This window comes from Natator depressus, chromosome 2 (genome assembly GCF_965152275.1).
Source record: "Natator depressus isolate rNatDep1 chromosome 2, rNatDep2.hap1, whole genome shotgun sequence".
Lineage (NCBI taxonomy): Eukaryota > Metazoa > Chordata > Testudines > Cheloniidae > Natator > Natator depressus.
Window position 1 is genome coordinate 117,535,530 of NC_134235.1, and position 22,186 is coordinate 117,557,715.

Consider the following 22,186-nt stretch of genomic DNA (forward strand, 5'->3'; position numbering starts at 1 on the left):
AGCATGGGGTGAGGGCAGGCAGGAAGTCTGCCTTAGCCCCGCTGTGCTGCCGGCGGTGGCTGGGGGTCCCCAGGCCCTTTTAAATCACCCGGGTCCCTGGGCAATTGCCCCATTTGCCCAGCCCTGTCGGCGGTCCTAGTGATGTGTTCTCAAACTACAGCTGAAATAACTAAGGCACAGATCCATGAAGGGACTTATGCATCGTGTCGCAGCACCTAACTTTTAGGTGCCTAGAAAAATCACAGGAACAACACTGCGATCCACAAAGCCGAGTGAGGCACTTCGGCTTCTATACAATGAATGGGGAGAGGTAGGCTCCTGAGCTTGCGATTTGCCTAAGCTAGCCAATAACCGGAGGTCTATGTGCTTGTGCTAAGCCATGCCCTTCTCATTCTAACTCTTTCAGTGGCCCAATTCATAATCACTGATTCAATTATTTAATTAAAGTGAAACAAAGTCAATAGGAGAGACTGAGGGAGCCGCACATCAGAATATTCCAGACCCTAGTGGTTAAGGCACTCACCTGAGAGATGGCAGATCCTTTTTCAAATGCCTTCTTCCCCTCAGGTGGAGGGGGACTTGAACTGGGGCGGGTCTCTCACATCCCAGGTGACTACCCTAACCACTGGGATAAAATTTATAGCAGGTGTGGTTGTCATCCTCTCCCCACCTGTTTTGGGTGAACTCACCTGAGAGCAATAATTCCTGAGCCAATATTTACCTAAGCCAGTGAAAGAACTCCCACTGACTCCAGTGTGCATCAGATTGGATCCATAAAACAAAAAAGTGAAATCATCATCCCAGTCAGTCCATATCATTGTTCTACACAGTTGTTTTCTATAGTGTAGTTAATTGGTGGGGGGAGGGGAGAACGTTTGTGCTGTGGGGCAACAATTGACACAATGAGCTGTTTGGATCAGGTAATCAGTGGTTTTCAATTGGTATTAAACAAGATAGTGTTAAAATAAATCGATATTAAACAGGCAGGTACTGAATTGGTGCAAAATGGTTTGGTGAATGGAAAACAGTGTGGTTGTCTCTTGGGCAAATTGATATTAAGTGGGCTAGACTGTATTTGGGAAATGGGAAATCTTAGCCATAGTACTCATGTCTAACTCCTTTCCCACCGGTACACATACACAATCTCACTGGCTTTCCTGGAAGGTGCATGCATGTTTCTGAAGGGAGCATTTTTCCTTACGTTATTATTTTTAAAAAGAGCAAACAGCAGTATACTTTTTCTAAGCTCTAATCTCTGTGACGGACTTCTCCAGGGTGCCAGGTATAAGGCAACAAAAACAGATTAGGCAGCTTCAAAAACATTACAGGTGCTCAACCTCCAAAATCTTCACCTGAGTTGCCCTCATTTCAGAGATTCTACATAGCGACACTTTATTCAAAAACTCATGACTTTCTGGAACAATGTTCAGTCGCTTACGTAATGTAATTACTAGAACATGTGTGTCACTACTACCCCCTATGGGTCAAAGCTGCTCGTGTGCGTGAGAGAGCGTGAGAGAGACTGTCTCCCTTGAGCAAATGAGTGGCCCATAGAGCATATGCCCCTTCTACAATTACTACCATAAGCTATCAGACATTCTCCATTAGCTCAGGTAGCAGAGTTGTTTGGTTTTGGAGCAGAAGGTCATGATGAGTGCTGTTCCACAGGTTGCACATCTGCATGAGATAGCTGATGTCTGTGTTGTAAGCAGTAGATGAATTTTTTAAACGTACCACTATTTAGCTGCTGGGGACGGAGACAGCAGCAGCCAGTGAATCCATGACAAGAATGAACTGCCTGTCATTTTATCCTGGAAACCGTGGCATCAGTAGGAATGTCCCCTCCCCATCCCACTCTACACAAGCAGTTTCCATTTCTGCACTGAGTACAAAATAACTCCTGGATGAAGATGGGAGAGGGGGAGTAGCCAGTAGCTTGCAGGGTTATTGCATTTTCATTGATACATCAGCCCTGGAAAGAAAGGAAATTAAAACTTTTTTAAAATCCTCAGCCATGACCCCCTAAACTGGCAGGTCATGACCCCCAGTTTGGGAAAAGCTGCACTTTCTCCTCCTCTTCCTCCCCAGCACATACACATGAAAATGTTGCCCTATTGACCGCGTATAAAAATGTCCCTTAAAGAATGCATAGAAAAATAGCATCTAGGTAAATGAAGTCAATAAGACAGAGCAGGGAGTGAGGGGGGGCTTTTAATAATCGCAGCTTCTCATATAGATGAATACTGAAAAGCCCCAATGGTCTAATGATAAACTTTAACTAGGAGGACTAGATCAGTTTTAACTAGAGATTAGACTTGTTGAGTGTAGGAGCCTACTGGACGGACTGTACTGCCTCCTGTTTAATTGGTCCTCTCGTGAAGAATTGAGCTTCTTTCTGCTCTGGAACTTAATTCTTTTTAATTCTCTTTGGATTTATCCTTGCACTTTTCGTCCCTCTCTTTGTCTTTAGACGTAACGCTTTTCCTTCTCCTCTTCTTCATTTGTTTGACTTTCTTTTCCTAGTTTTCCACATTCCCTAAGGTTCCCCCCATGAGGCTGATTCACAATTAAGGTTTTTTTTTAGCTGGATTGATCATCCTCTTCTACATTATCAGCTATCTCAGTGATATTGCTACAGCTTTCATTACACTCTGGGGCTCAGACCAGGTGAGCCCTGAGCCTAAGGAAAGGAAGTTCATTCTTCCTGCCTTCCACAAAAGCAGTCTGAAAGATCTCCAGTTGAACTTTTTTAAAACAGAATGGGACCAGAAACTTTGCTGGGAAACTCCAGTTTGGATCCAGCCCATAAGCTAACTTTTCTTTCATCAAAGTTTCATGCTCTTCAGAGTGGTCAGATTTCTCACATTTGCTCCTGAACCCACCGTTGAGCTTATGGTTATTCTCTTAAATGAGCTGCTCTGACCTGGGAGATTGTGAGAAAGGAGGCGGCCCTATAGCCTCAGCACTGCCACACTCAGAAACTGGCCATTCTGTAAGCACATCTAGTGCAGAGATCTAGCTCTCTGGTTTGTTTCCCCATTCTCTTTCTGTATCACCTTCACCTTCTTTGCAGAGCTTTATTTGATGTTAATATCATCGAAAAGTCTAGCTGTGACCACCTCCTCTGTCCTCATGGGCTAATCCTCACATTTAACAGCCTTATTCAAATCTTTTGGATCTATATAAAATTATGGTGTCTTATAACAGTGGCCATAGTCTTTGCCCACTCACTCTGAATTCACTCAATAATGTTTCATTTTACTATCCAATAGAGTTCACCTTTTAATTTGTCTCTTGTTGCTAATGGGACGGTGTTCTAATTTTTCAAGGTTCACTTGAATCTGTACCACTGTTCTCTCTTCCTGCTTTGGGGATGCCTTTCTTTCCCTGCTTGCTCTCACTTTTATTTGGGAAGCACAATTTTTGCTAGCCCTGCAAATACCCAATTTTTCTGTGCAAGGTCAAGTCCACACAGTGTGCAGTCCAGTGTCATAGAATCATAGAATATTAGGGTTGGAAGGGACCTCAGGAGGTCATCTAGTCCAACCCCCTGACCAATCCCCAATTTTTGCCCCAGATCCCTAAATGGCCCCCTCAAGGATTGAACTCACAACCCTGGGTTTAGCAGGTGAATGTTCAAACCACTGAGCTATCTCTCCCTCCTGCCCCAGTGTCAGTGCACTACTGCACACGTTCCAGCAGAGACTATGTGTGGGTGCAAGTAAAGACAAGCCCTAGATTTGATCCTTTGCACTAAGTGGTATTAAATCTCAATATCCCTGCATGCTCACTCGCGGTAGGTATGTCTGAAGAGACGGGGGTTGAAGTGTGAGTGCTGATGGGGCATTTAGCTTAGTGTTCCCCTTTGAGCCTCTCACCACTAGGCAAGACTATGCCCAAGGCTCATTCAGCTGCACTCTCCTTCATGCAGGGTCAGGTTCCTTTGCCCCCCCTGTCCCACTCAGCACTTTTGTTAGAGGACAGGACAGAAAGGCAAAGAAATATATTTGGGATAAGGCAAGAGATTCCTATGCTTCCTCTTTCCTTCGATTCGACCCTCCCTATCCAGCATCTGTCATCTGGTAGGTTTGATCTTCCCATAAAGGGTCCCTCCCACCTTGAATAACGAGGAGTTAGTCGTGATAAGGTGAAAAACAAATGAAGTGTATTGAGGGATTGGTGTACAATGAATGGACCAAAGAAAAGGAGGGGGTAAATAGTAAAATTATGCAATACATAATTTTCCCAAAATAAACCCTATAAACAGGTAAGTAAACCCCTTAACAGAAACCTCCTTCTATAGATCAAGTGTCGATTGTTGCCTGGGTCCTCAATCCTCCAGCTAGTTGAAAGCCATTAGAGGAGCTCCAGGGAGTCCCTTGATGTTCCTCTGGGTCTGTAGAAGAGTAGATGGTACATTGGGGGACAGCAGCTGAAGGTGGATGATGGTAAGTGGAATGTGGCTGTCTGTCCTTCTCTTCTCCTTGCAGGTGATGACAAAGTAGAAGCAGAGATGTGGAAGGAAAACCCTAGCCCCCTCTACTGGTAGGATGGGTAGGTGAGTGCAAGTCTGACCCTTACTGTCATGGACAGCGGCTGAGTAGTGCTCGGGGCAGACTTATATAATCTGGCCCGGGAAACCCCGTAGGAGGAGGAGAAGACCCCTTCTGGGAAAAGGTGGTAAAAACCAGTTCTATTCAGAAGTTGTTTACCACTTCTGAGGAGAAATAAAAGGCGGGGAAACTGTGATCAGCTGGATCACATGGGCACAAACTCCATTTTGATCATCAATATGGGATCCTGAAATTATACAAAACATACAAAATGGACATAACCCAACACTTTTTACCTTATGCCTGCAATGCTCCACGTCAGTGCATTAAGCTTGAAGAGAACATGCATCAGCCATTATGCAGCTCCCCACAGCATACTTGCCAGATCTTTCTCATGAAAGGGTCTGATCCAAGACCTATGGAAGGCAGTGGGAGTATTTCCATAGGCTTTAAAGGGCTCTGTATCAGGTCCAAAACAAGGTACAACATTAGAGAAGAACCAAGGAACAAAGCAAAGGAGCAAAATAAGAGAATTTGTCTGAAAGCAGCCTGGAGGGAGACAGACTCACACAGAGAAGGCACGTAAGGCCCAGAGCTGCAGCGCTTGCAGAGACAAAGTTTTTCTGGATGGATTTCAGTGCCAAATGATCTGCGCTCACTGCGACTCTCAGTCTCAGCAGTACATTTGAACGTGAAGGTGAAGACAGCATGTAGGCAGTGCTTTACTTTGTTTAATATATTTTATTATCCTAACTATTGTCCATGTTATTCCTTTTATTATCCTTATTGTTTTAAAGTAGTGGAAAATATGCCTGTGGAAGATGTTTGGAAAAGCAAAGGAGAAATAAACTTTAAAACCACTTTTAATTTTTCACTCCCTTTCTTCTTGTAAATGTACCTAACAACCTAACAAAGATGACAATTTGACAAAATATTTTCTAGCCTAACACCAATAAATGGGTAATGGCAAGAGAGTCTCCACAATTTTCCAATACCTAAGGCCTATTACCCAATAATTTGTAAATAGATTTTATCATGAAATAAATCCCGTTGTCAATGCAAATTGTCCATGACGCTTTCCATTTCTCATATGTCTCTTAGCATAGCATAGCTGTAATAGTCTGTCCAAGTTAGACCACAGTGCTTTCTACACCATTAACACTGGTTACAGTGAATACAAATGTATTGTCTCCTCCTACAGATCCTTGTATCATCTCTGTAGGATACGTTTGAATGAAGTGTCTAGCAGGGTCCTACCAGAGTCCTGTTTAGTTGAACATTTTCAGAAGTTATCTGGAAGCAGAAGTGAAAAAAGAGTAACAATTATATTCACAGTTGATACCAAGCTGGGGGGAGGCGGGGGAGCAGAGGAGGTAAAGGGAAAAGAGGAAGCACAAAGTGAAAATGCAAATAAATTTAGAGGGTTTTGAGAATTGGACTGGAATTAACCAAATGGGATTCAATACAGGAAAATGTAACATTTATATTTGTGGGAAAACCAAAGCACAGAATATAATGGGAAAGTGAGATGCTTAAAAAACAATAATGCCAAGAAAGGTAGGTATGGCAGTAGATAGCACAACAAATATGATTTTACACAATCTGATATGGTAGCCAAATAACCTTGGGTTTTCTATATAGAAAGATCAAAATATCATGGACCAGCGAGTTAATCATTCCATCTTTATACAGAATGGTGTGACCACATTTGAAACAGTTCATACGGTTGTGGACAGGGACATCCCCGTAGAAGAAAAATATGGACAGCAAAGATGATTGAAAGCCTGAAGGAAACGATCAGGGATTAAAGGCTAAAAGGATGAACTGTATGTGTAGTTTAGCTAGAAGAATGAAGCGAACATAATTAATATGTCATGAATCATTCTTACCACATGCAGTGCTTTACATGTTCAAAGTAATGTGTGAAAATTAAGATTTGGTGTAACCAACCAGCTCCAAAGATCTGAAGGGCCCAAGCATTAAAGGAAGGAATATGATTAAGGGAACCTAAAAATAATAATGAGACAACGTAATGAAATGGAAGAAGGAAAATTGAGGCTGGACATAAAAAAAACACTACATTAATCATTTGGATTAATAAAAAATGAAACGTTCTTCCAAGACCCTGGTGGAATCATAGAGCCCACATTTACCTAATCAAAGAGAGAGGGGCTGAAGTGAAAGGCATGTATACATACTTACACACTCTGTGACTTTTTCTTCAGTATATTAAATGACTCCTTTGGCATCAGGAATACAGCTGATGTGTATGGGTCGCTGATTAGCCTACCCCTTCAGAGTGTTCACTGACAAATAACTATCAAGACACACAGTTGTTTTTACAATGTGATTTGGCAAATTACTCTCAAAAGCCACTTCATCCTTATCACACTCTAGCGGGGCATATTAAGTATGCAAGTTTAGACTAATGTTTTGAGAACAAAAGAGTTCAGCTCAATCTTCACACAGAAGGCTCCATACATTATAAAAATGTATGGCAGGTAAAAATAGAGGGCCTGAGTTTCCTCTTGTGACACAGAAGTCCACTGGTGCCAGCTTGCAAAGGGTTCACTATTACTCTGTGTCAGCAACTCCTGAGAGGCCTTGACAAACTCGCTACACCCAACACATTGCTGTCATAGTATTTATCCATAAATAGTGTCCTGTAAGGTATCAAATGTAAGCCAGTGACACGCTGGTCATCATAAGCATTGCAAGATGTGTGTAAGGAGTTATGTGTGCCTACTAAAAATATGTTTTAAACTATGTCACCAGGCAGAGTTGACAAACAGGTTTTTCTGCCAAACAAAGCATGTCTATTCACCTATACCTGTCTCTGATTTAAATTAAGCCTTGGAAGCAGAGGCGCCGGCTTCCTTTGGGCCCCGGGGGTTCTCAATCCCCCACTCTGCCCCCTGCTGACCCCTTCCCACAAGTCCCCACTGCTGCCCCGCCTCTTCCTGCCCAGTTCCGCCCCTCCCACAAGTGCATCATGTCCTTGCTCATCCCCCTCCTTCCCAGTGCCTCCTGCAGGCTGCAGAACAGCTGATCATGAAGGGTGGGAGGTGCTGGGAGGGAAGGAGAGGAGTTGATTGGCAGGGCCGCTGGCAGATGGGAGATGTTGAGGGGGTTGGAGGAAACTGGTTGCCAGTGAGTGCTGAGCATCCTCTAATTTTTTTCCGTGGGTACTCCAGACCTGGAGCACCCCGGAGTCAGCGCCTATGCTTGGAAGCCAAACACAATGGGACCTACATTTGCATTGCACATGAAAACAGTGATGTCAACATGGGAAGACTAAACCACAGAGGGATGTCCTGTCTGGGATGCAAAGACAGTGAACCTTGGGGTATAAGAGGAAAGCAAGAGGACCCCATTTTATCCTGCACTTAAGGAGTAACTGGTCAGTGCAATTAAATTTATGAAAACGGGATCTCAACCAGGGTTTGATTGAAAGCACTGTAAAGAGCACCTAAGTAAAATAGACTTCTTTAGAGAAGGGCTTTTGCCTGTTAAAGTTAAGTTTAGACTATAAGAAGCACGTTTTACCTTTTGTTATGTCACCTGTTCTTTTTACCATTGCTCACTAGCTCTAAAATCTTAACCTTTGTTAATAAACATATTTGTTTTCAATATAATGAGATTACAGTGCTGTGTTGTTATATTAGAGCTTATATTCAGTTGAATCAAACAAGCATGTGCGTGTATTGTCTCTTTAAGGACAGCTTACCCAATAATTTCTGTGAATGCCCAGTGCTGTAGGGGAACTTGAGGACTGGGGTGCACCTAGTGTTAACCTGCAAGGCAAACTCAGGGCTGGCATAAGCTTGAGTGGCTGAAGGGCTGGTAGCATGAGGCAGAGGTGGTGCTAGCCCACTGGGGGACTTAAGCAGGAATATTTGTACACACAGAGTGAATAGGGGGCCTCCTTGACGTGGTCAGGGCCCTAAACAACTGCTTAGTCTGCTTATGCCTACTGCCCACCCAGCTATCACAACAAAGACTTCCTCTCACTGAAGGCGGGTGTATAATATGGTGACTCACAGTCCCGGGCACCCAGAGAAAGTGTCACACCCCTCACTCCATAGTAAATTAGGAGTAATTCCAGCTACATCAACAGAGTTACAGCAGCCTAAAACCAGTGTAAATAAGCGGCAAATCAGGCCCAGAATTGTGTCTGCCTTAAGTAGTTCTTCTACAGCTGCCTGCAGATCACTGGCTTATGGACTCAAGCACTGAGCATGTAATAAAATGTTCATGCCTTGTTTCAATTGCCAACGTGAAAATATAAAGCTTGTCATATCAAATTTCTTCTCTGCATGTAAATCTTCAGAGCAAATGCACATTGGTCTGTGTTGATGCCAGATAGTAGGCCTGGATGTAACATTAGTACTTGCTTTTTAATAGACAAAGATTAAGTGAAAAGGAGATAACATTTAAATGCTATAGTAATCACTGCAGTGGCAGCCTACTGCAGTTAAATTGTGTTTCCTGGTGTTGGAAAAGAACTAGATATTTGAATGAGAGTCATAGCCGAAAAAGGCCTATATTTGAAAGCCATGCTGTGGATGGTTAACAACATGTCACAATCATTGAAGTTACGGATCAGGTTGAAAGGATTTGATTTGGGTTTTTTTGTTATTCTTGGCAAGTGGATTGGTAAGTAAGCACGTTTCAAAGGGCTGCGTCCTGCATTGTCGATTCAGGCCGAAGTGCTTAAGTGACTAAGGAGCACAAGTCCCAATTGGAACTGGTGCTCCTAAGTCACTTGGGCACAATTGAAAGTCCTATGGGCTGCAAGGGGAGGTGGAGCAAAAGGATCAGGTCCTACATTTTTCACCACAGAAGAAGCACACACAATCTCTCTTTATCTGAAGGCCAAATTCCTATAGAACTCACACTTTTAAAACTTTATTCATCTCTCTTTAAAACCACCTGTTCCAAGTGTAACTTTAGCACCCTTGTGGCCAAGATGGAGTCTGCTCTGCAGGCCGCTCTGGCCAAGAGAAGGCACGTGCAGGAATGCAGCCGGGCAAGTCCCTTCCACCCCAGGAGCAACTGTTCCAAACCCCACAGTGTGAACACACGCAGAGAGGAAAAGTACAATTAATATAGGAAAGGGAAATATTTACAGAGGAATGAAAGGAGAAAAACAAACAGGGGAAAATGGCAAAACAGGGTTGTATTCAACACAAGACCTCACCAGCCCAATGGTACCACAGTCTGAAAGGGCAGACACTGAGCAAAGTGTCTGCACACAGAGTACAGAAGCCCTAGAGGCAAAGTTCCAGTCCAGTGCTGAGTCTTGGGTGCTCCTGGTTGTCTTCCGCACGAGTAAACTTTCCCCAACAAACTCTCCGGTGCCCTCTTCTGCTGCTCTCTGCAAAGCCACACAGAATGACCACCTCCCCAGTTAACTAGGTACAGCCTCCCTCCTTGTTTCCAATGCAAAGTCACCAGCCCCAGGACTCTCAGCCCCATGCAGCTCTGGGCAGCAGTGATACTGGATCCAGCCCCCATTTGTCCTTCTCAGGCGATTGCTCTCTGGGCCGGTGTTCCTCCTGGCTCCTGTCCTGGGGTGTCTCCAGTTGGCCATTCTATCCCTCTGAGACTTCAGGAAGGTTCTTGGCTCCTTTACTCTGTGAGGGCCTGCTTGCTGCAGCCCTTCTGTCTTGAGCTCCAGCCACACACCCTGTTGCTCTTCCCTCTGTCTCTGCCCTCTTCCCCCAACAGCTAGGGTTGCCAAGCATCTTGTTTTTGACCAGAACATGCAGTTGAAAAGGGACCGTGGCACCTCCGGTCAGCACTACTCACCAGGCCATTAAAAGTCCAGTCGGTGGTACAGCGGGGCTAAGGCAGGCTCCCAGAAGCGGCTGCTATGTCTCTGTGGCCCCTAGGTGCGCGGAGATCAGGGAAGATCCACGCACTGTCCCCATCCCCAACTCCGCAGCTCCCATTGGTCGGGAACCACAGCCAATGGGAGGTGTGGGGGTGGCACCTGCTGGTGCATAGCACACACCACACAGAGCCACTTGGCCATGCCACCGCCTAGGGGCCAGATATGCTGTCTGCTTCCGGGGGCAGCGCAGAGCCAGGGCAGGCAGGGAACCTGCCTTAGCCTCACTGCGCCACTGACCAGGAGCAGCCTGAGGTAAGCACTGCCCGGTTGGAGCCTGAACCCCCTTCTGCACCCCAACCCCCTACCCCACCCCTAAGCCCCCTCCCTCACCCAAACTCCCTCCCAGAGCCCGCACCCTACACCATGGGTGCCAACTGCTCCTGGCACCAGTGGGCGCTCGCACCCCTGGTACTGCCCTGACTCCACGCCACCACACCCCCATTCCAACCCTTTCCCCAAAGTCCCCACCCTGACTCCACCCCCTTCCTGTCCCTATTGGACTCCTTCCCGAAATTCCCCCCCCGGCCCTGCCTTGTCCCCACCTCCTCCCCGAATGTGCCATGTTCCCACTCCTCCCCCTCCCTCCCACAGCTTGTTATGCTGCAAAACAGCTGTTTCGTGGCAGCAAGCACTGGGAGGAGAAGCAGGGAAGGCACGCTCAGGGGAGGAGGCAGAGGTGAGTTGGGGCAATTTTTCCCTGTGGGTGCTCCAGCCCCAGAGCACCCACAGAGTTGGTGCCTATGCCCTACACCCCCTCCTATACCCCCCAACCCCTACCCCAGCCCTGAGCCCCCTCCTGCATCCCAAGCCCCTCATCCCTAGCCCCACTCCAGAGCCCACATGCCCAGCAAGAGCCTGCACCCAACCCCCTGCCCCCTTAACCCCTCATTTCTGGCCCCACCCCAGAGCCCGCACTCCCAGCTGGAGCCCTCACCCCCTCCTGCACTCCAACTCCCTGCCCCAGCCCAGTGAAAGTAGTGAGGGTGGGGGAGAAGGAGCAACTGAGAGAGGGGGCTGGAGTGGCCTCAGAGAAGAGGCAGGGCAGAGGTGGGGTAAGGGAGTTTGGTTTTGCACAGTTAGAAAGTTGGCAACCCTACCAACAGCACTCCCCCTCCCCCCACCCCTGGAAAAAGATTTAAAGGGGCCATGCTCTCTAAACCCCAGAGGGGTTACACAAAGCTCTAGGGACTGATGGGGAAACTGAAGGTGTATATTTTCATCACACCACTGGACTTCAGTGGGGCGGTGACACCCCACCAGCTGAGGACCCACCCTGTGACTCTCAAAGCACTAAAAATCCAAAATAAGTTCATCAGCCTATGCTAAAAAATGCAGCCCATGAGCTAGAAATTAACCCACCCAATAGTAAACTCCATCATCTTGCCACTCCAACCCAACACCTCCAGCAAACGCACAAGAAAATACATGAGCCTTGCAGTGTGCCCTGAGGACACACAGTTTTGGACTCCCTCTCTCTAACTATTTATAGGAGGTCACTAGAATCTGAGAAACTCACAAACATGAATGGACTTTATCCTAACATCATACATGTGAGATAGGGAAGTAGTATCCCCATTTTACACATGGGGAACTGAGGCACAGACAGAACGTGCGACTTGCCTAAGGACATGCAGGAAGTCTGTTGCAGAGCGAGGTAGAGAACCCAGATCTGCTGATTCCCATCCTTCCTCTGGACTCTTTTGGACTTGGATGCATTTGGGGGCGGAGATTGTATTCAGAGTACAGCATGAATCAAGGAAGATGTCCTGTACCCAGACTGCTTTGTCACAACAGATGAGATGTGGTTTCTCAGGTAGTCAAATCCCAAACAATTCAGAGCATCAAAGTCAAAAATAAAACCTCATAGCCTGCCCAGAAAGAGAGGCAGGCCCATTGGGTGAGAACCTCAGCTGTGTAGATCAGCATAGCTCCATTGACCTCATTGAAGCTGTGCTGACTTCCACTGGGTCAGGTCCTCCATTAGCGTGTTTAAAAGAATGATTTACAATGGTTATAAAGTTAGGGGGGGAAATCATTCCAATAGGCTTTAAAGCGTGAAGTTCAAATTACTTTTCTTTTTGTCCCAACGCAGATTTGATACATATTTCAAACTGGCAGTCAGGTTAACTGTGGGTTAGAACATAACAAAAGATGGAGCAAACAGTGACTATGTTCAGCCATAAAATCCAGTCTCAAGGGTTTACTTCATTTTGGAAAAACATTGGGCTAGATCGTAAGCTCCGTTTAAGCCACCTTATACCTGCTACGCATCTGGCCCAGCAACGTAGATGATAGATGTTAGCTACACTCGTGCTGCCAGCCTACTTGCTACATATTGCATCACCCCCTTTCTTCTCTGCCCCCAAGGAGGGCTGAGAAGAGAATAAAACTGTAGTCCAGAGGGAGCCTCAGAGGGCCACAAAATAATTTGGCCTGGCATTGAATTGTAATGCTAACATCACAGCATTGCATGAATACGTGATGAAACTGTGGGCAACAATGCCATGGCAGCCTGTTACAGTGGAGATTATTTTGCAACTCTGTACCTTTTGTCTGAGATGTCCAATTCTGCCTGGAAGAGTATCAGGGATATTTAGAACCAGATCCTTAGCTGGTGTACATTGGCTCCACTCACTTCCATGGAGCTATGCGGATTTACAGCAGTTGGAGCTTTGGCCCAATATGCGCAATGCTCAAAGTCCAAAGCAGAACATTTTCCTTTTATTGGACACAAAAGAACAGTCTTGGGACATTTTGAAAGCTGCCCTGTGTGTGTGTTAGGAGTTAAATGATTCACAAGATTTTCTGTGGGAATGGCACACACACTTTACATAGTGAGCCTCATCAAAAACCCAGACACAAAATAAGCTCTTTGGGATACACGAGGCTGAAGAAGAGACTTTTCTAAATCACTTCATTTTACTGGAAACTCGGCACAACTACTCCCACACTGCGCACTCCTCGGAACCGGCATTGTCTCAACTTGTGGTATTTTAATTAATGCTCTGGCCAAGCCAAAGACGCTTTAGACCCCTCACCTTTGTCAAGAGGAGTATCGTAGGTGAACTGAAGTACAGAGTGTGTCCTCAGCTGAAAACCAACTTGCAGGTATGTTAAATGAGTTCCTATTAAAAAAGAGTCACTGCTCTTGTGCATTTCCTGGAGTATCACAGGCACAGATTGTTTTCTGGAGGGTGACAGAAAAGCCACACACAAAATCCTTTTCACTGTATGTATAGTGAAATAAGGAGGGACAAATAAATGGCTCTTTTATTTTGTATGGACTTTAAAAGCAGATTCTTGGGCTTGGGCTGCATGGAAAGGAAGGTTTGAGAAAAAAAATCCTGATTCATCTTCATTATTCAGTCACTCAGGCATCCTTGGAAAATTATTATGCCATTCGGAGCTGAATTCAGCAGAAAAATGTACATATAATAACTAAATAAAATCAAACTGCTCTCCTTTCTGCAGCCCTAAAAAGAGAGACAGCCAGACAAAAGCATGAAAAAATTGACTGTCTGGCCAAGAATGAAATTGCTGGCAAGTCTGGTTTCAACCCTGCTATTAGCTTTCCTGCAGCTGCTTCCACTACCTAAGCAGCATTGGGATAGTGCATTCTCTGAAATCCTTTTTCTAACTGGGTTTCATATTTATTCAGATATTAGCCTGACTCATTAATATTTCATCCCAAACAATTTACAAGTTAATGGTCTGTCAACTTGAAAACAAAGAGGAAAAGAGACTAGAAACGTTACTGCTTTTAGGGATGAAACCTTGCCTCCTTCTGTGGGCAGAGGGCTTGCCAGACACAGCGGATCTGGTGCAGATCTGCTGTGCAAAGAGGGACAGGAGTTAAGCAAGCTGCCTTGGGGTGAGGGGGTGCTGCCAGATGGTGCTCCTGCAGGCTCCCTGCCAGGCTGGAAGGGTCTGGATATGCAGCAGAGTGGAGGAAGAGGTTGGAAGTGAAACTGGTGAATATGCATCTATGTGGATTCCACCTATCTTTGGACCCATGCAGAAGCCACAGAACCTACAGCAGCAGAGTTGTTATGGCAATCGTAGAACACGCTGTAGCCACTTTGGGGGGAGAAGGGGATACGGAGTGTAAGATGGCTCCTCCCTGTCCCAGAGAGATCATCAGTGACTGTCAGTGGCTTTAGCTGGGAGATGCCATGCTCCAGGATCTGGGCAGTAAGGTTGTATTCAGATGTTATTCAATGATAACTGGTTACATTTTGTTAGCCATCAGTCTTGCTTACCACGCTGGGACGTTGTGAGGCTTCGTCCATTAATATTTGTAAAGCACTTTGAGACACTGAAACGGAAGGTGCAGTCTAGGGACAGAGAATAATTTCATTAAAAAAATAATGATCAATAATTTCACAAAAGGAACAGGCTTAAGATATCTGAAAAATCACAGATCGTCACCAACAATTGTGTGTGTATGTTCTCTCTCTTTCATGTATTATTTAGCTTTCCCAACACGGTATGTTAGTTGATATCCTAAACAGACAGCTTGATCTGGCTGAGTCACACAGGTGAGGAGGAACAATGATCTGTGTGTTCCTCAGCTACAAATTATTCACTTTTCACTGTTAATAAAAAGACGTTTTATATAATTGCATTCAGGCAGCCAATCCTGAGGGTGTGGCTACTGTGAGATCATCACACCCCTGGGGAATCAGATCCACTTGGATGTGTGTCAGAGCTTCATAATACCTGAGGCAACCCACAGCATCTTAAAATAACTTAAACACACCTCATATCATGCCTGGCTGTTTAATCAGCCCAGAAGTGTCAGTCATTTCCATTCACTGAAGAATCACCTCAATTGCTCTCATTCTGATCCTGTAGCAAGAATTTCACTTTTGAACTCAGAACTTCCCTTAACAGAAACCAGGGTTGTGTGCATAACTGCCTCCCCACCCCCCCACAATTCCCATCCCCTTTCGGAAGATGTGCTGTTCCATGCAGCCTATCCCTCATCTGCAGCATCTGGTTGTTTAAAGGAGGCAGCATAACCTGGATATTCGAGTGGGAGACTTGGAGAGAGCAAAGCCAGGACCAGTCTCCCTTGAAATTGGTGGGCTTTTTGCCATTGACTAAATGGGAACAGGATTTGACCCGAGTTCTATTCCCAGCTCTGCCTCAGGCAGAAAGACATTTAGGCTTAATATTTTCAAGTGTCTGCTTAATTGCAGGTGCCTCAGTTTTGGGTGCCCAACTAGAGAGACTTTGGACCCATTATTATTTATTATAGGTATAACCGTAACACCGAGGGGCCTGAGTCATGGAGCAGAACAAAGACACAGTCCGGGCTCCCAGGAGCTTACAATCTAAATTTGTTTTGTGCCATTTCGAGTTGACAGTTCTTACCATCTCTGAAAACCAGGGCCCACATGTCTCAGACTGAGTACCAAACAACGGAGGGGCTCAGAATTAGAGGCTATTTATCACAATTGTGGGCCTCTCCCTCTCTGTCCCACTTTTCCCACCAGCAAATTAAGAATGAAAATACCCGCATTTGTAAAATGCTTTGAGAACCTTGGATTCAAGGCATTTTATAATTGCCTAGTCTTCTCACATTCAAATATACTAATTTCTTCCAGCTTTTGTTGTTTTTTTTTATTTTCAGGAGCACAACATTTTGTTCTTTTACAGCTTTATTTTGCTAGCCACAATCACATTTGAATTCCCTTTTTGGGCTCTCAAGTTGTATAGAATACTACTAAACTAAGTCAATTGACAAATGGACTACAAGCCCAAAATACTTTACTACTGCCTATTAGAGCAGAACGTAACCATTCCACAAAATGTCTTTGTGCTTTTGTTGTGTGGCTTTCAGGTGGCTCTGATTTCCCCAGCTCCAGCAAGCTGTCTTACTTCCCTCTTACCACTAGGTGGAACTAGTGCTCCATCTCAGTCTTTTCAAGGGCCAGATCAATTAGCGAGAGTGGCCTGGACTTGAACATTGTAAATTCTTTTCATTTGGGGCTGAAAAGTGATGAACCAGAAGCTCCAGTCCTGTTTTACAAAGCAACGATTCAGTTCTAGTGAATACAGTGTCACAGGAAACGTCTATCAATTTATAATTAAATCATAACAAGCTTGTGACAATGAGGCACAAAAATCTGGAACATGCCTTTCGAAGGAGAGACAGATGATTTTGCCAAGCATGCCATAACACCAGCCCTTTATGAATAATTAGACTTTTATAATTAACTTTCTCGGGGGTGGGGAGAAGCTGAAGCAATAACAGGTTTTCTTAGCTTATCTTTACAATAACAAATGCTTTTTTGTTCTGTTTACTCTGACTCTTAGGTTCCATATTCTGGCATTAGCCCATTTAGCATGAGGTAATTCTAGACCTTCTTCTGTTGTTGCCCAAATGAAGTCTCTCCTATAGCAGCTCTTCACAGAAGAGTTTGCCACAAGGCAAGCTCAAGTGGCAAAGTCCCTCTATAGTTTGCAAGTCCAGCACCTTTTGTCCCACAGGCTCACACAGAATTGGCCCAGTAGAACCAGATGAACTACTCACATACAGTCACTGCCCTTCCCTACCTTCTCCTCCTTCATCCCTACTCTGGGTCTGTGTGAGCTACTCAGAGTTCATTCAGTCTAATTCCAGGGACCTCCATGCACCTCAGCCTGCCAGGCCAACATGTGGAGCACAACGTGGGGGTAGTCCTGAAGAGAGAGAGAGACAAGAGAAAGGATAACATAGGAGGGTTAAAGCCAGGCTGAACCTAGCTAATCTTGTCTAGACTCTCACCCTCATGATTAGCATGCCTGATACAAGACTATTCAAATAAGATCTAAATAATGTGGCAGACAAATAGATTTAAAATAATCTGTGAAATAACAGCCAGGGCCCAATCCTCCTTTGCAGCAGGGCTGCTTTGCACCACTACACCAGTACCAGTAACCCAAAAGCCAGGATAGCTGACCAAGGAAAGATCCCCTCTATTAGCTTACAACCAACATAGCAGCTCCTAACACCTGCTCCTCACTCCCTGCAGCCAGGCTAAGGGGCTGACCTGGGCAAAGGGGGCATTGCTGGAACATCCCTGTGCCCAGTGATTCCCAACTGCCACAATGGCTGCTTGGCACTATCAGCCGCCACAGTAATTAGAGCAGCTTTTAGCCAATATATGCTGGGGATCTAGCCTGGCGTACTGACAGCCCAGCATCGGGGAGGAGCAAACGTGGCTTAAAGCCCCTGTATTATAGGTCTGAGTAGTCTTTTGTCTCCCCCGCCCCCCCGACTCCACCTCCACACACAGTTATCATAGAAAGCAGAGGTGGAAATGACCCATTGGCTAATCTAGAAACTTCCTCTGTCAGAGCAAATTAGCAGCATGTTTTCCTGCATTTTATCCAACCTAGTTTTAAATGTCGTAGGTGGTTTGGTTTCCACCACTTCCCTTGGGAGACTATTACACTGCCAAAACAGATCTCATTGGGGGAAGATTTCCCTGATTTTCAGACTCAGGGTTCGTCTCCACTAGAAAGTTTTGCCACTTTATATGGGTATAACTGCATCCACACTGGAACTGTGTTTGTCTTCTGCTTTAACTATACCACTATAGTTAAAGCAGAAGACAAACACACTTCCAGTGTGGATGCAGTTATACCCATATAAAATGCTTACATTGGTATAGTTTATTCTGGTTTGGGAAGTGGAGTACACTACACTGATATGAATTGCCTTCATACAGATAATAACTGCATCTTCATTAGGGCTTGTACCAATAACAATTTCAGTAAAAACATTGCACCCCAACCAACAGTTATAAAGGTAAAATACTGAAGTACAGAACAGACTTAAATGTCTCTAGAGTGAGGTAACTTCACCTCTCTGAAGTTTCCCCTCTGCTTTATGCACTATGGGCCACTCTATTTGATGGGCCTGATTTTACAATCTTTACGAAGGGAGATGTCCCATTGAAATTAACCTGTGTGGAAGCGGAGTAAGGACTGCATTGTCAGGGCTTTTTAGCCTCACCACTCCCTGCTCAGGTCATGCTGAACTATTCCAGTCCGGCCTTTGTAGCTGCTCTGTGCCTGTTTGAGCTAATCTCTTCCACCATTCTGAACGTATCCAGTCTTCCTTCCAGACTCTTGCCACAGCTTCTGTACTGATGTAACTATGTCAGCTAGGGGAGTGGTTTTTAACTCAGTTATACTGATCCAACCCCAAATGTGAATACAGTCATACCAATACAAAGGTGCCTTATATCAATATAGCTTATTCCCCTGCCACATGTGAATACCAGTAAAGTTAAAGTGGTACAACTTTTGTATGTAGGCCTCTCTCTCACCTTCACCACCACTCAGCAATACACATACAATTTAATACAACACCCATAAGCTTGCAGACCCCTTTATTCTTCAAGGAAGCTTGAATGAGCGACACATTTATTCAAGCTTCTTCAGCTCCTCTTTCTACCCAACTAGGGTGACCAGACAGCAAATGTGAAAAATCGGGACAGAGGGTGGAGGGTAATAGGAGCCTATATAAGAAAAAGACCCCAAAATCAGGACATCTGGTCATGCTATACCCAACTGATTCTCAGGGTAAATAAGACAGCCATGCGTTTCACCTCTCTTTTCAAATCTTTGTTTGGGTCAAACGGTCTGACTCAGCACTAATAATTAGGTGACCAAGTTTTGTTCCCCAATCCATTTTGGTTTGGTTTTGCTTTCAGATTAGGGTGTATATTCCATTTCAGTTGGAAACAGAAACATTGACTCCGCAAACACTCGTTGTAGGTGATCAGGATTTTGGAAGCGTGAAGGGGCATAATGTGATGACAGGCAGAAATCAACCAAAGGAGACACTTGGGGTATGTCTGCCCTGCAACTAGAAGCAAGCCTCCCAGCTCAGGGAGACAGACTCCTGCTAGCTCGGCTCCAACTAGCACACTAAAGATGGCCGGGTGGATGTTCTGGCCGAGGCTCGAGCCTGAGCTCTCAAGCCTAAGGGCTCGTTCCCAGCTGCAGCATAGGCATACCCCATTCTTCCTTCACAAAAGCTGGTTGCTGTGTTTGACTGAACAATCAAAAAGAGTTGGGGGTGAATTAGAAAGAAAAGATAACAAATGACTTTATTAAGAGCAAAAGGTTAATTGATTGAGCTTAATTGGAACTGCATGAGCAAGAGGGAGGGTTCCAGTTTTTTCTGGTCCCACAGACACTCCATCCCCACAACCTCAGCAGCAAGACATTGTGTTACCAGGCTTAAATCCTCCAAACAAACTCCTATTGGCTTCTTCACCTGCAGGATGACCCAGAGGGCAGGGCACACTGCCTTTTTGGAAGCAGCTGGCTTTTAGAAATTAAGCCTTCACAGGATTGCTAACGCCAAGCATTCAAAAAGCACCAGGAGATAGGCCTCCCCAAAGAGTAAGATCAGCTTCAAAAATCACAAGATTTTTAAAATAATAAACTTCAAATTCTTATTTGCCTCCCAGTTACTGAGCCATTAGAGCACAGTCAGGTTCACATTTTCAGGCAGCTTTTCTCTGCAACTGTGAGGGCTAGAAAATATTTGTGTTTTTTTAACTGAAAGCTGAGATTCTTACCTATTCAATGGATTTCAGGAGCTGAGGTTTTAAGAAAAGAAAAACTATAGTAAGATTCACAATAAAAGTCAGTGATCTGGCAAGAGTTAATCTCAGATGACTAACTGATCACATGATCAGAGACACCACCATCATATTCCCTTATTTTATGAAGCCACATTTTCCTCAAGCCCTACAAATAGGATAAGCAACAAAATGGCAGTGCAGACAGACTGGCCATGCTTGCCTCCCACTAGGACTGACACAACCCTCATCTCAAACAAAAAAAAAAAAAAAAAAAAAAAAAAAACCACACACACCAAAACAAAACCACCCCCCCACACACACACACACACACACTTTACCCTAAACTAAAAGCAAAGCTAAAACTAGTTTAGAAAAAATAGTAACTATGTGCATTGATCTATACTACATTCCTTTTTCTCACAAACAGCAGCAACTACAAATATTCACAGATTACAGAGTGTTTATCTGGGAAACAGAGGTTGCAGTGATAGGGTCTGGGGTTTTCTTTTAATGAAATTGTGACATGTATAAGCCTCCTTAAGTTACCTAAGCAGTCTGGGTCAAATGTTCAATACATAACCTTCATTTGTCACGTGTTACTTTGCACATGGAAACACTAATACATGCAGCTTTGTACACTATCACTTCTGCATTCAGGGGATCGATTTCACATGCACACAATAACACTGTCTATAAGCATAAAGAGCAAACAGGTTTATACATGTGCAGTTGGATGCATAAGTGATAAAGAGGAGAAAAAGAAAAAGAGAGAGCTACTTTCCATGTGTTTAAGTGTTCATTGTTTAAACAAATGGAGACAAAGATGAGGCCCTTTGAAAATTTGACCCTCCAGTAAAAATCATACTTTAGAATCCTTCTTTTTTCCCAAATTTACCATGACAGATGCTCCCTTCTGCAGCTTGGATGGCCAAAGAAGCAGAAAGAATAGCTATGACCAAGACTTCACCAAAGCAGGGAAGAAGTGGCAATGCTGTGTGCTCCTGTTTTCCCCACGAGTCTTGTATCATGGGCAAGACATTAAGACTCTGCAGAAAACCTTGCAGTCATGCTCAGCTAGAAAGGGGTTGGAACTGAAGAACAGCTACCAACCCATATCACCTATGTAACCCAGATGGAAAATCCACTCAGAATAGCATCAACTTCAGTTCTATGCCTTTCAACAGCCTCCTAGGGGTCAAGAACCAGACAGCATAGCTAACAGACCAGTAGCAGAAAAAGTAATGGGCCAAATATGCCAGCAGTGCTGAAATACCAGCTTGCAAATTATACAGAGGAGCAGGCACTCCATGTAGATCCCCCTAGATCTGCAGGATGTGGGGACTGGTGCAGTCAGAGGCCCACACTCCCTGTGCCCTTCATGCATGAGTGCATTGGAGCACTCTTACATGACTCTCTGCCTACACAGGGTGCCACATTACCCATTATGATGCATCAGAGTAGTTAGTGCTCATTAAGTGCTTTGAAGATTAAAAACATTGATACAAGTGCTCAGGATTGCAGTTATTATGAATATGTAATACTATTGCAAAGGAGTAAGGAGGAGTAGCTTTTCCACACACACACACACATATACACACACACATATAGGAAAAGCAGGTCATTTGCAAGAGAAATGGGTGCTTGGTCCTTTCTGTGAGTGAATAAATGTGCCAAAACACATGCTAAATCAACCGGTGAACCAGAATGGAGCTTTTACCATGCTAGGTCCTTCCAGCTTTTGAGCTTATTCCTGCAAGATGCTGGTTGCCCTCCGCTCCTTCTGCCTTCAACAGGAGCTAAGGCGGCTCAGCATCTTGCAAGGCTGATCCCTTAAATAATGTACAGAGGGGAAAAATAAATTAACACAAACAGCAAAAGATCAATATTACAGCACCAAATCCTGAAGTTCCTACTCAGATTTCACTCAGCCCCTACCGAAGGTCTTCAGTAAGAGGTTCTTCTTGAATAAGGACAAAGTAAAAACAAAGGGCCATATCTTTGGCACTGTTAAGGCTGCTTTGTGCTGTTCCAGAAGTACAAACCAGCCTTAAATCAGGCTTAACCAGCTAATGCATTGCAGTGCTCTCAGGCTGCCATAGGAGACCTGATCCCAGTTCCCCAGCCTAAGGAGTGTGGCCAAGGTAAAG

The 22,186-nt window shown here is 44.8% G+C and overlaps 1 long non-coding RNA gene across 1 annotated transcript in view; it reads right to left on the minus strand.

The window, feature by feature from the left end:
- Nucleotides 1-4,297: 4,297 nt before the first annotated feature.
- LOC141982664 (uncharacterized) overlaps nt 4,298-22,186 on the minus strand; it is a 31,285-nt gene continuing 13,396 nt past the window's right edge. Inside the window, exons 3-6 of the long non-coding RNA XR_012638169.1 lie at nt 17,011-17,136; nt 14,709-14,783; nt 6,756-6,870; nt 4,298-5,846 (exon numbers count right to left, since the gene is read on the minus strand). This is a non-coding gene — a long non-coding RNA (uncharacterized LOC141982664). The remainder of the gene's footprint in view (nt 5,847-6,755; nt 6,871-14,708; nt 14,784-17,010; nt 17,137-22,186) is intronic.